The sequence below is a fragment of the Myotis myotis genome, unplaced genomic scaffold (assembly GCF_014108235.1).
Source record: "Myotis myotis isolate mMyoMyo1 unplaced genomic scaffold, mMyoMyo1.p scaffold_m19_p_9, whole genome shotgun sequence".
Taxonomy (NCBI): domain Eukaryota; kingdom Metazoa; phylum Chordata; class Mammalia; order Chiroptera; family Vespertilionidae; genus Myotis; species Myotis myotis.
Window position 1 is genome coordinate 87,502,925 of NW_023416401.1, and position 11,480 is coordinate 87,514,404.

The 11,480-nt window shown below is 56.1% G+C and overlaps 1 long non-coding RNA gene across 1 annotated transcript; it reads left to right on the top strand.

Moving 5' to 3' along the window:
* Positions 1-3,183, top strand: LOC118663838. Its single transcript, XR_004970156.1, has 3 exons — positions 1-556; positions 761-872; positions 2,978-3,183. It is a non-coding gene; the product is annotated as an uncharacterized LOC118663838 (long non-coding RNA).
* The last annotated feature ends 8,297 nt before the right edge of the window (positions 3,184-11,480 follow it).

Sequence of the window (11,480 nt, forward strand, 5' to 3'; positions counted from 1 at the left end):
TTTCTGCACACCTGGGGGAGGAGTCCTACCTGTGAGCCCTCCCCAGACGGGCATCTTAGCCAAGCCTTCCTGTCTAGTTTTTCCTTATTTTGGACCCTCACCCTGGAGACAGATTTCTTGTAGATGGCGTGTAGCTTCTCAGAGGGATTACTCATTCCGACCGGGGGAGGACCCCCCCAATACCTTGTGACTCATTTGGGGTTTCTGTCGCCTTGCATAAACTGCTTTTGTTGAGCAGATTATTATTTGGAAACACCTTTGCAAGCCGTCTGGACGGCCATCACATGCGAGTTTGGAAAAGGCAGCACCTCTAACCGCTCTCGCTGCTTCCTGGCCCGCCGCCTGCCCCCAGGCTCCCAGGTGGGTCTGCCTAAGACAGAGGCGAGTCAGGAAAATGGGGCGCCGTCTGCAGAGGCCCAAGACCGCTGTGCCAGTTCCCGCGCGTCAGGGGGACAGCGCTGCCCCCAGCCCCCTGCCTCCCCCGGAAGGCTCTGCTCCTGCTCGCTCTGCTGAAACCTGTCCGCTAAGAATGGGATGCAGACTCTTGCCCGGGCAGGTAAACAAACCCGAACCCCAAACAAAACACTTTGTAAAAACTATGAACAACCATCTTCCATTGCCAGTTTGCCTGGTAGGCCTTCTCGCCAGTAGAATCAGAACAGGGGAGGCGTGTGGGGAGGAGATGGGGGCTGATGCTGGGCCCCAGCCCTGGCCGGCAGAGTCAGAATTTCTGGACATTTTTATTTTTTGCTTTCGACAGCCTGCGGTGTGAGGTTTTAACATGCAGCTGACGAACCACCAAGTCAAAGCAAGGAGGCTTTCACGCAGGCAGACACTTCAGAGTTCAAAATATCAAAAGGAACCCTCACCAGGTGAGTCTCCCGAATCTCCCGGCTAACTAAGGGCGTCCCCAGGGGCTGAGAGAGGGAAGAGCCAAATTTGTGTGGGGCCCAGCCAAGGGCATTAGGCACGCCTGGGGCCCCCTCTGCTGGCCGAGAAAATCAGCCCATTCTCTTCCCAAAAGAGCCTCTCTATTGGGACAGCTCTTCTCAGACGCTGGGGTCCACACAGCGGGGACATTTCCAAGGCAAACACCAAAAATGTTGGGGGTGGGGTGGGGCCAACCTTTTAGTCAGAAAAGAGGAGGCATTTCTGGGTAAAAATACAAAAGGAAGGCATTTGCAGAGTAGAAATACTTAGGCGTTAGGAATGCAGCCTAAATGTAGCCTTCAGAAAAACCTTGCTCCATGATTTGGCTTCAGGCCGGTGAACTGTCTACTGGGACCTGGCTTGGGGGGCGGGGGGAGGGGGGGGCGGGGCGGGCACTGGCTGGAGTCTCATGTGTCCTGCGGCCTCCATGGGACTGACACGCTCACTTGTGAGCTTACAGGCAGGAGTAAGTGGGGGTGGGGGTGGGGAGGTGGCTGTTATCTCTGGAATAACTAAAATTGTGGAGTTTATGTCTCGACTGACAGAGAGGGCTTGGCACACACGAGGCGCTCCAAAGAGGGCGGCTATTTGCCTGTGGCCTAGTGTACTAGTTGCAAGTCTTTGCGTTAATAACAGAAGCACAACTCATACTGGCTTAAGCAGAAGTCAGATCCGTGGGCTCACCTGGTTGGAAGTCCAGAAGTGGACTTCAGGCACCGCTGAATCCAGGCGTTTGAACAATGCTGTCAGAAACTCATCTCGCTCCATCTCTGCTTTTCTTTCGTCAGCGGAGTTCATCCTCCGGGCCACTTCCCACTGTTCCAGGCTTCCCTCCCTGGGGGGAGGGGCAGAGGGTAGAATCTGCAACAAGAAGGGGTGAGGAAGCTGGGCAGACACCCACCATGCTCACCGTGTCTGCTGAGCGAGAAGAAACCTCAAGGGCTTGCACAGCTGAGGTGGGTGGGTGGGTGTAGCTATGGCAACCATGCCTGGGTGTCTCCTCTAATCAGCTTTGCAGGATTGCTACCATTTCTTCAGCTTGCATGGCCTGGGGCCCCCACACCTGGGACATGGAGGTGCCAGTGGGTGGGAGACACAGTGCGGATGCCCCATGAATTTCCACCTGGGCTGGGGGAGGGGTGGCAGGGTGGCCAAAGAGAATTCTGAAAATGATTTTTTTCACCTGAGCCAACCTCCTTTCCAGCTCTTTTTCTCAGCCCACAGACGGAGGCCTGGTTGCCCTCTGAAAGTCGCCGGTGGGGCCTCGCCTCTCTCCCTGGCTGTGGAATTACAGCATCCAGCAAGGACAGCCCTCAGATGGGGGCCATGGTCCTACACTCCCCCAGGTCCCCACGCCCACCTGGTGCTGCTGGGTCCCCTCAGCCCGCCACCCACAGACCCCTGGGCCCTTTCTCCTGGTCCAAGTTCTGTCTGCACCACACGGGAGGCCAGTAAAGAAACGCCCTCTGCTTGTGCTGCCCGGGAGAAGGGGGGCACACGCCGCCCCAACGTTGGGGGAGGTGCCCCCTTCTCTGGGTGAGGAGGCTCCAGGTCAGGTTGCTCACGGCAAGTGCACTGCCCGACAGCTGCCCGGGCTACAGGCTGGGGCTTCCCCTCTGGAGCGACATCACTGCTGCCACCCCACCCCTCCCCCATCTGGCCCAGGAGGCAGGGATGTCTGTCGGTCAGTCAGGCCTCTCTGTGCCCTGCCCGCTGGGGACGCTTGGCCTCCGTCCACCCCGGGGCTCTGGGGCCTCTCAGTCATCACAGTAGGTGCGGAGCCAGGGAGGGGTGAGGCCCTAGGACTCAGCCTTGGGCCAGACTGAGCCCCCAGGTCTTCATCTCTGTCCTGCAGGTGGGCGCTGGGCCTGGGGACACCTCTGCCTGGTAGTGACCAGAGGTGTTTGGGGACTTTTCCTCTGAATTACTGGCGAGGCCTTGGCCCACGCGGGGACAGAGTTTGTTCCCCATTCAGTGCTCTGTTTGGAAACACTTACTTATATGAAATCTCCACTCGCTTCTCTGACTGTAAAGGTTTCCTTTAAAGACAGGACTGGATGCTGAATGTGTGGAATTCCTTTTGACGGCTGTCAAGGTGATCCCCTGGTTTTCCTCCTTCGCTGCCTCGTAGGAATCGCACCACAGGTTTCTTCCTGCGAAAGAACCACCACGGCTGGGCACTGGCGCTCTGCGCGCTGGAATCCCAAAGCCCTTCTCATTCTCCTCTGACTCATTAATGTTTTCTTGGGTTGTGTTGACAGTGAAAAAATTAATGTGAAAAATCTATCATTGTTCTTTATCTTCTGTTAAATACTTTTAAAATATTTTACACAAAAAAATAGGACTGTGCCGTAACGTCTGTATCGTAATTGTTTTTTCTGATTCAAACGCTACACATTCCGGGTAGAACGCAGCAATCGGCCACCCCGTTCCTCGGTTGTTTTTGGGGGAACCTTCCTTTCTCCTGCGGCTCTCAAGGCAGATGTCCCGGGGTTTTGTCCTGAGACGCCTCTCACTGCCCAGCCCCCCATCAGCCTCACCTCCTCTCTGCGCAGTGGACGGTGGATGCAGCATCCACCCTGTCCTTCCCAGGGACCCCAGACCAGGGTCAAGGGACAGACCCTCTGGGCCAGGCCAGGGGCCCGCGGGCGGGCCCTGGGGAAGTGCACCTGAAGGCGAGTCTCTTGGGGAACAGAGGCAGCCGGCTCACAGAGGAAAACCAGATTTTGTTTAGTCTCTTCCTGGCCCAGAACGCCAGGTACTTAATGCATTAATCAACGCTGGAGCCAGCCCCCGGCCACTGTTTTCACAGGCTCCCGGCACCCCGCCCGCTCCCTCCCCAGGCGGGGACCTGACCTTCCAGCTGCCCGCAGGAGACTGGCGCTTTCTTCCAGCCCCACCCCCATGCCACCGCCTTGCCCTCAGAGGAAGAGAAACTTCTCAACCTGCCTCTGTGGGGCAGCTTCGCAGTTTACAGGACTGAACCTGCTCCAGGGCCCCCACAAAGGAATTTGGGGTGACCTTTGACCTCTGGTTAGTGCATGTCAGCCAAGTCACCCTCGGGTCTTGTTGCCCCAGGGAGGGAGTTACTGCCCGAGAAGCAGCAGGGGAGACAGCAGCATGTAGGGACCGTCCCTAGCGCTTGAGTCACAGCAGTGCCGCCAAGACCTTGGCTCATCCATAGCCAGCACCTCGAGGCCCTAGGGTGCAGAGATGGACCAGAAGCCCTGGGCATCCCCATTGGCTACTGAGCGTCTTTTATCCACGCCCCCCCGCCGCCCCCCAGGGCCCAGTGTTGGAGTGGGGTGGGGTGGGGTGGCCTGGGATGGACGTTGGCAGCACCAGCGGAGGGAGGCCGGTGGTGGGGAGGATGCTTGCTGGGAGCATGTTCTGGGGATGACAGGACAGGAGGTTAAGGGGCCACTGGCGAATCCTTCCCTCTGACACTATTTCTAAATGCACATGGTTTAACGAAAAGCAGGTTTTAAATAAAACATTACACACTTAGAGAATGCTCCCAAAAACACAAAGAAGAAAATGAAAATTATCCGAAGTCCTGTAACGGAGACAGCACCGTCCGGTATGGGGATGGCGGCAGATGCTGACCCCGGACCCGCCCTGCGCGACCCCATGTGGCCTCGCCTGACCTGGCTCATCCCCCAGAGGGCTGCACACGGAGTTCTCCTTATGGTATTGATTTTTTTTAGAGAGAGAGAGAGAGAGACAGACAGAGAGAAACATTGATTTGTTGTTCCACTTATATATGCATTCATTGGTTGATCTTGTATGTGCCCTGACTGGGGATCAAACCCACAACCTTGGTGTATGAGGATGACGCGCTAACCAGCTGAGCCACCCAGCCAGGGCCTCTTCCTCTTCCTCACCTGAACAGTCCATTGTATGGCTCCTGACACCATCCCACATGATGTCTATTGATGTTAAGAATGAATGAATGAATGAATGAATGAACAAATGAGAAAGCAAATGGGTGAATACATGAAGGGAAGGAGGGATAGAGGGAGGGAGGGAGGCAGGAAAGAGGTCCAGTTAGGACATCTAGTGATTTTTTAAAAAGAAATAAAAAATATACTAGTAAGACAACGCTTCCCTGCACTCTACCTGCCCCCGCCCCCCTAGCCCTGACCCCGTGGAACTGAACTTGGGATGCCCATTCTGTGCTTCAGGTCACACGCTAAAAACTAGCCGGGTGGTTCTGTGGCTCTAGTATCCAACCCGTTGGCTTCTCTTAAGTGCACAAGATGGTGGACCTCCTTGGCCCATGAAAGCAATGGTGCCCCGGCGGCTGGCTTCAGGGAGGTGGTCTGCCCTGTGAGATCTCGGAGGTCAGCTAAGCATCGTGCCCATCTGTGCTCACGGCCCTGCCCCAGGGCGTCACTCTCCCACTGCTCCCATGGAGCCTGTGGGAGCTGGGGGAGACGGGACACAAACACACAGGGCAGGTGTACGTTTCACTACGGGCTTGGAAGCCAGCAGGACGAAGGCCTGTGGGGAAGAGTGGCTGTGAGGGGGACGGCGTGGACCAGGTAGTCAGGGAAGGCTTCCTGGAGGCAATCATTTAGACTGTGAGACTTAAACAGCAAGGAGATGGCACGTGGGCATCTGGAAGAAAAGCACTCTAGGCAGAACGGGAGGCACGTGCAAAGGCCCTGTGATGGGAAGGAGCGGGGAGCTGAGGCCTGGGCACGTCTGTGTAGCTGGGATGAGGGTCCCCGGGACCAGGAAGGAAGATGCTGGGCAGAGAAACAATGGCGCAGGGCTTGGAGGCTGGGGAAGGGGTTGCGATTTTGTCCTAGACAATGAGAAGCTACTGGAGGACTTCAAGCAGGAGTGACAGTGGCCACTCTGACCCCCACGTGAAGATGAGAATGGAGAGTCCAGGGAGGCGCCAGCGAGGCAGCCGATGCAGCCATTGAGGGAGAGATGCTGCTTTTACAGCAACTCTCTCCTGTGCAGGAGCTGGTCCAGGCCCAGGCGATGCCTTTTGTGCCCGTGTCTCTGGGGCCTCCTTGAAGCTGATCTTCATCTTTGGTGGCGTGAACTCCTCTGAAGAGGACAGGCTGGGGGTCCGATGGCTGCGTGGCATCTGGCTCGCACGTGTCTCACTCATAACTGCTTGACCGCGCATCCAGTCTGTCCAGGTCGTCCTGCTCTCCTCTGTTTGCAGTAAAGATAATTACAGCTCTTAGGGGGTCGAATGGTGGCCCCCAAAAGGTATGTCCATGCCCTAATCTCTTGAGCCCGCGAATGGGACCTTATTTGGAAAAAGGTCTTTGCAGATGTGATTAAGTTAAGGCTACCGAGATGAGATCGTCCTGGATTATCCAGGTGGGCCCTAAATCCAGGGACAAGTGTCCTTATGAGAGACACACAGGGGAGAGGGAAACAGGAGGAGGAGGAGGCCATGTGACGATGGAGGCCGAGATGGGACTGATGTGGCCACAAGCCAAGGAAAGCCAGGAGCCCCCAGCAGGTGGAAAAGACTCAGAAAGATCCTCCCCTGGGGCCTATAGAGGGAGCATGGCCTGCTGACCCCTTGGTTTTGGACTTGGCCTTGAGGACATGAGAGAACCGGCTTGTAGCTTTAAGCCACTCAGTTTGTGGGAATTGGTTACGGAGGCCCCAGGAAATGAACACAGTCCCCTGTTTTCTGTCACATCAGTCACGCTCCCCACAATGCCTTTCACAGAGTCAATTAAATGCTTGTTGATTGACAGACAACTCCCACAGCCTGAGGACCATCAGATAGGGCCCTTTAAAGGGGGGTGCCTCCTCGGTCCAAGGAGTGATGGAGAGGGGAAGCCTGAGGAGCAGAGCTGGGCTGTGGGTGGGAACCAGCCTGGAGAAACACAGGACACCAAGAGTTTCTGGCATCAGACACGGGGACAAGCGAAGCCACTGGCATCTGGGTGGCCTTGGGTGGGGGGGCAGCTTCCCAACCACTGGGAACATGTGCTGGGTGTGAGCTGGACTCCACAGGCCTCAACATGGGGAGGGCAAAGCCACCCCGAGCAGGCACATCCACCCGCCTGGGAGGCCAAGAGGGGGCACACGGGGGCCCCACCACAGGCTGCTCCACTGGGTGCAGGGAGGCAGGTTGGTGGGGGTGGAGCCTGCAGGCCTTGGGCGGCTGGTGAGGCCTGCAGCGTGTTTCCCAGGGCTCGGAGCCCAGATGGGGGCACTCGGGGACGCAACCTTCAGCGTGCAAAGCCTGGATTCAGTTTGCACCCGCCCTCCCTCCGATCTGGGTGCAGTCCTTGCTGGGGGCCTCAGCTAGTCAGGCAATCGGGCCATCCTGCGGCTTCGGGGAGGGGCTCTTTCTTGTTTTTAGCCTTTCTTTGACGCATTTTGTTTTCAATTTTAATAAAAAGGGGACATAAAACCCTTAATGAACCGTGGGAAGTGGTTCTTTTGTACACGAGGAAGGGCTGGCATGTCCCCGGGGCAGCTGGTGGGAGTCCTGGGTTTATTGTCACATCCATCCCTCAGTGTGCATCCACCAGGGGTCCGCCTGCAGGGGTCCTGCCAGCCCCACCTCACCTCCCGCCAGCCAGCAGAGGCCCACAGGGCCCAGGTCGAGCAACGCGGGTCTGGCTCCGGTGTGAACACAACTCTGTGGCTGTTTTTACTTGTGGGCGCTTACAGAGGTTTTCAGCAACTGTGCTAACAGAATGCACATCTTGGTGTCAGAACATAACTTCCAGGAGAAATCTCGGCTGTCTCATCTGCATACGTGGCCTTTGCACTAGCCACGAAGCCCCTCACCATTGCCTCCTAGAAACACCCCCTCCCCCGGGGCTTGTGGGCTGCCTCCTCCTCCAGGCAGGCATCCCTGACCTCCTAGGGCTGCCTGTCCTTACCGCCTGGTCCCAGTCTGTGGTGGAAGCACCCAGCCGGCGATACTGCACTCCAGCCTCGTTGCCGGCTTCTTCCACAGAACCTGTGCTCACCCTGGTTCCCAGTGAGCTCCCGGCCACCTGCCTGCCGCCCAGGGTTTCGGAGGCAGCTGGCGGGGCCTCCCAGTGATCAGGAACACACCTGCTCTGGGGTTGAGACTTAAATGCCTCAGAGCTGGCTTTGTGAGGCAAACGTTGCCTAAATGAAATCCCACTGGGAAGCCGTCCATGGCCGCACACGTCAGCACCTGTGGTTTGTGCACGCGGGGCCAGCTCACAGCCTGCAGCTCATGTTCCTCGGGCACGAAGCAGATTGGTGTATTTTCTACTCGACACCATATAAAAGAAACCCAGTCAGGCCAGGAAAGCCATGTTGGGAGGTAGGAAAAGAATGAGCTTTGGACAGCGTATCAGTTAGGAGAGACTTTTAACTATAAAGAAACAAAAATGTCTACTGGAGGTGCTTTGAAACAAATCTTCATAATTTCACATCACGAGTCCAGAGGGGTGGGCAATGCCAGATTGCTCCCTCAGGGACTTTCAGCACCAGCGGAGACCCGGGGTTCTTCTACCTTCCATAGGCCAGCTCCGGTCTTCAGGCTGATCCCCTCAAGGCACAGGAGGGCTGCACTGGCTCCAGCCCTCACCTCCTCACAAGCTGCATCCGAATACAGAGAAGAAAGGTTTCTATCTAATGTCTTTTTTATTTTTAAGACTAAAGAAACCCATTCCCAGAATCCCTTCAGCAACATCCCCGTGCAGCTTATGGGCCAAAACCATAGCCCAAACCCCTTCCTACCAACACTTGGCCAGGAGAACCAAGTGCCCTGATTGGCTGAAACAAGGGATGGGCAAACGAGAGCCTGGAGGCCCAATCCATTCACGTTTGTCAATAGCCGCCCCCGTGCGCCTCAGTCTTGTCGATGGCCACTTTCATGCTACTGTGCGAAAGATGGTTTGCCTACGGGGTTCACTAGCTGGTCCTCACAGAGGTCCTTCGCATCCTCTGGTTTAAGTGGATGGAGATTGACACCGGACAGTGGGGGAGGGGTGGGAGGAGGGAGGGGTGGGAAGAGGGCGGGACGGTTTGGGCAGGACCCCAGTGGTGCCCGGTGCAAACCCAGCTTTGCCTCAGAGGAGCTGTGAGCTGAGTGTCTTTGGGGAGCCCTCATTCTGAGGCTTGGCTCCCTGTCTGTAATGGGGTAAACCCTTTTGCTGCTGTTGCAAGGACTAAATGAGGTGACAGACCAAAAGCACCTGGTACAAAATAGGCACTAGAGCAGTGGTTCTCAACCTTCCTAATGCCATGACCCTTTAATACAGTTCCTCATGCTGTGGTGACCCCCAATTTCATTGTTACAAATTGAACATAATTCAAGCATAGTGATTAATCCCAAAAACAATATGTAATTATATATGTGTTTTCCGATGGTCTTAGGTGACCCCTGTGAAAGGGTCGTTTCACCCCCAAAGGGGTCGCGACCCATAGGTTGAGAACTGCTTCCCTAGAGTGTTCTGTTCCCTTCCAGAATTTCCTAGTGAATTTTATGCCATTGGACCCCCCAGAAGAGAGGCTGCCAACGGGGTTTGTGGTTTACTAATTAGAATCAAAACACTGCTCCTGTTCACAAAAGGCAAATGACCCAAAGTTGACTGGTTTTAGGAGCTTTCTGAAACACAAAGGAGCTGCCAGTAAACTCCAAAGGAGAGTTGTGCAACATGTGGTATGGGGGGCGGGGGCGGGGGGGAGTCCATGGGCGTATTTTCTTGGGGCTTCAGAACCCAGGGGTGTCTCTTCGCTGAGGGCTGCAAGTTGAGGCGTGGGGCTGGACAAGATGCACAGGCATCAAAGGCTGGGCCCCCCACTCTGCACCCTCCGGAGCCTTTTTAGCTATCACAGCCACGCCCTGTTCGGAGAGACGACTGCCAACACAAAACGCTTTCATTAACTCATGCATTTTCCTTTATTTTGTTGAAAAACAATCAAGAACATGTGCATTGGCCACTGTGGACTTCTGCTGGGACCAGAGGCCAAGGGACATGGAGCAAAAGGAACGCGGTGGGTTTGGACAGGCCCAGATTTCTATCCTGCTTCTCCGCTGGGGCCGCACCCGCCTGGGCAGGTGCCCTGGCCTCTCCGAGACTCGGCTTCCTCCTCTGTGAATGGAGGTCACAATAGTGCTTCCTTCCTGAGGTTCTGGAGGAGATTTGGGAGATCGATTGAGATTTAATACAGTGGTAACGTGTCCAGTCCAGGCTCTCGTACACTGTAGTATATGCTCAAAAATGTTCAGTGTCATATTAGCTCCAACACGGCAAGGTAGATTGTAGTCCCATTTCTCAGAAGAAAAGATGGGGACTCAGAGAGGTTAAGTAATTTGTCCAAGGGCACACAGTTAGGAAGGGGCAGGGCCATGGGTCTCTGCAGCCCTAGAATGACAGTGAGTGACAGCCAGCCATGGGACCCCTGGGACAGTGAGACCAGGAGAACCCCTGAGTCGTGATCATTACGCCTCAACCTAGGAAACGGCCTCCCCTCTTTACAGCACTGACAGTAGCTCGTAGGGGCACATTCCTGAGCCCACCCCAAGGTGGGGGGGTGGGGGCTAGAGGAATCCCCTCAACCAACCAGGAGGACCAGGGAGAGGCAGCCTCCAGGGAGCCCAGCAGACCTCCTTGTGGCCACCAGAGGGCAGCAAATGCACCTGTAAGGGAGGGCACCCCAGGTTGAGGAGCCACAGGGAACGGACACCCAGGAGCCTCCCCCTCCAGGAGCACACTGGTGAGTGGTGGAGCCGGGGCTTGAACCTGGGCCTCTGGCTCTGAGTCCTGTGGAAGCCTCTGCCTGGCTTGATCTAAGGCTGGGCCCAGGTCAGCTGCTCCTGGACATCTGCAGGGCAGGGCAAGGGAGGTCACCAGGGCTGTCCTTATTGTCCCTTCCCTGTCAGTCAAAGCTCTTAGCTCCTCCCTCAGCACTCACCTCCTCGCCTCATAGGAAGCCTCTACTCATTCACTCATTCATTCATTCATGTGTCCATTCTCTCAATTTAATATCAAATATACATTTACTAAGCACCTCTATGTGCTAGGCAAACAATAGTGAACTAGGCAGTCTGGTGGGGGAGGCAGGCATGTGCAGTGTGATGGGCTGGGCACAGGGGGCTCCTAGAGCTGGGGGCAGGCGGGCACCAAGGAGGGCTTTCTGGGGGAGGGGGTTTATGGACCAGGAGCTGGGGAGCCATTCACAGGGAGTGGGGAGAGCTTTTCCTCATCCAGCCATTTAAGAGCCACATATAAAGCAGTGGATGGGAGCTGGGGATAGAGACGCCCCCAGGTTCACGGCCCAGCAGGGGCGGCAGGCAGGGCATGAGCATCTGCAGTGCTGTGCTCAGGGCCCTGATGGTGGGTCCCCAGGGGAGCACAGCGGGGGCAGGGCCAGGAGGCTTGTGGGGCACCCACAGGAGCAGCATGGTGAGAGCATAAGCTAAGGGGTGACATCCTGGACCCGCGGGCATAGCCGTGCGAAGACAGTAACTTCCCTGAGAATCAGCTTCCTCATCTGTAAAATGGGAAGGGGTCTCATTGTCTTGTAGGTGTGGTGCCACCGGACACATAGTAGGCACTCAGTGAATAATG